This window comes from Geospiza fortis, unplaced genomic scaffold (assembly GCF_000277835.1).
Source record: "Geospiza fortis unplaced genomic scaffold, GeoFor_1.0 scaffold32, whole genome shotgun sequence".
In the NCBI taxonomy this organism is placed as follows: Eukaryota; Metazoa; Chordata; class Aves; order Passeriformes; family Thraupidae; genus Geospiza; species Geospiza fortis.
Genome location: NW_005054428.1, coordinates 1348501 through 1349854, shown reverse-complemented (window position 1 = coordinate 1349854; position 1354 = coordinate 1348501).

The following is a 1354-nucleotide window of genomic DNA, read 5'->3' as shown; positions in this document are numbered from 1 at the left end:
GTGCCCCGGACTCTCTGCCCGAGCCAGCTGGGCTGTGATTGGCCATTAATTAGCAACAACGAACATGGGCCAATCACAGATGCACCTGTTGCATTCCACAGCAGCAGATAATCAATGTTTACATTTTGTTCCTGAGGCCTCTCAGCTTCTGCAGGAGGAAAAGTCCTAAGGAAAGGATTTTCCATAAAAGATGTCTGTGACAAGCCATCGGTGACCCCGTGTCGATGTTCCCTTCCCGGGAGGGGCTCCGGGCAGCGAGGGCCGGCCCGGGCCGGGCGGGAGCAGCGCTGGGACAGCCGTGTGACAGCAGTGTCACAGGTGACAGAGCCGTGACGGGCCCTGCACAGAGCAGTCTCACCTCACCCCGCACACAGGGAAATGTGGGATGGCACCAGAGCTCAGGGACAGTGTTGGGGGAGATGAAACAGGAAAGCCTTATGAATATGATTGCCTGGCAAAAGATTTTGAGAATATGCAAACTCTAAGCGAGATTGAAATGAAAGCAAGCTTTGAGATCCCTCAGTTACTGAACAACTGGAAAACAATGGCATGGCCAGCTGAAGGTGATCCCCTTTGGATCAAACAACACCCTCTGCTTGCAGACAGGCCCAAGGCTCAGAGCAGACCCTGCTGGCTTGGCAGAAGGGGCCCAAAGAGGAGTTTTTAGGGTTTAAAATGTAACCCAGTGTGGGAATGTAATGATTCTTATAGGCTGTATGGAAATGCTGTAGGATTTGTATCTTGGACTAGATTGGTTAGTGAGAATCAGAATATTCAACACAGAAGAAGATTTATGGTATTGTAAGGGGAACTTCATTCTCTTACCCCTTTTACTCTCCTACGCTTTTGCTCTCTTACCCTTTTATTCTCTCACCCTCTCACCCTCTCTCCCCCTCTCCTCTCTCAGCCTGCTCTGAGCTGTGGCTGGCAGCTCCCAGCAGGGCCCTGCACCCAGGCCCTTTGCAATAACCCACAAGTTCCTGACCTGGCTGCAGAGATCTCTGCTCTCCATCCATCCCCACCGTCCTACCCCCCGATGCTCCTGCAGGACATGGGGCTGCCTGCAGCCATGCCAGCTGGGAGCATCCCTGGATCCCAAGAAAACTCCTTTTATTTCTCCTCTGCTTCTCCTGCATCCCTCAGCATCCCCCAGGCATCTTTCCACCAGTGTGATTCATGAGGGCTCCCAAAACCTCAAATAAGGTTCAGGAGGGCTCAGGGCCCCATTCCTGCCCCTGTGGGGGGCTGTAGGGCTGGGGGAGCAGGGCCAGGAGCAGCGTGCCAGGGATGCCTGGGAAAACAAACCCTCTCATGTGACTGTATCTGGGACAATACCAGCTTAGCTGTGGGTGCA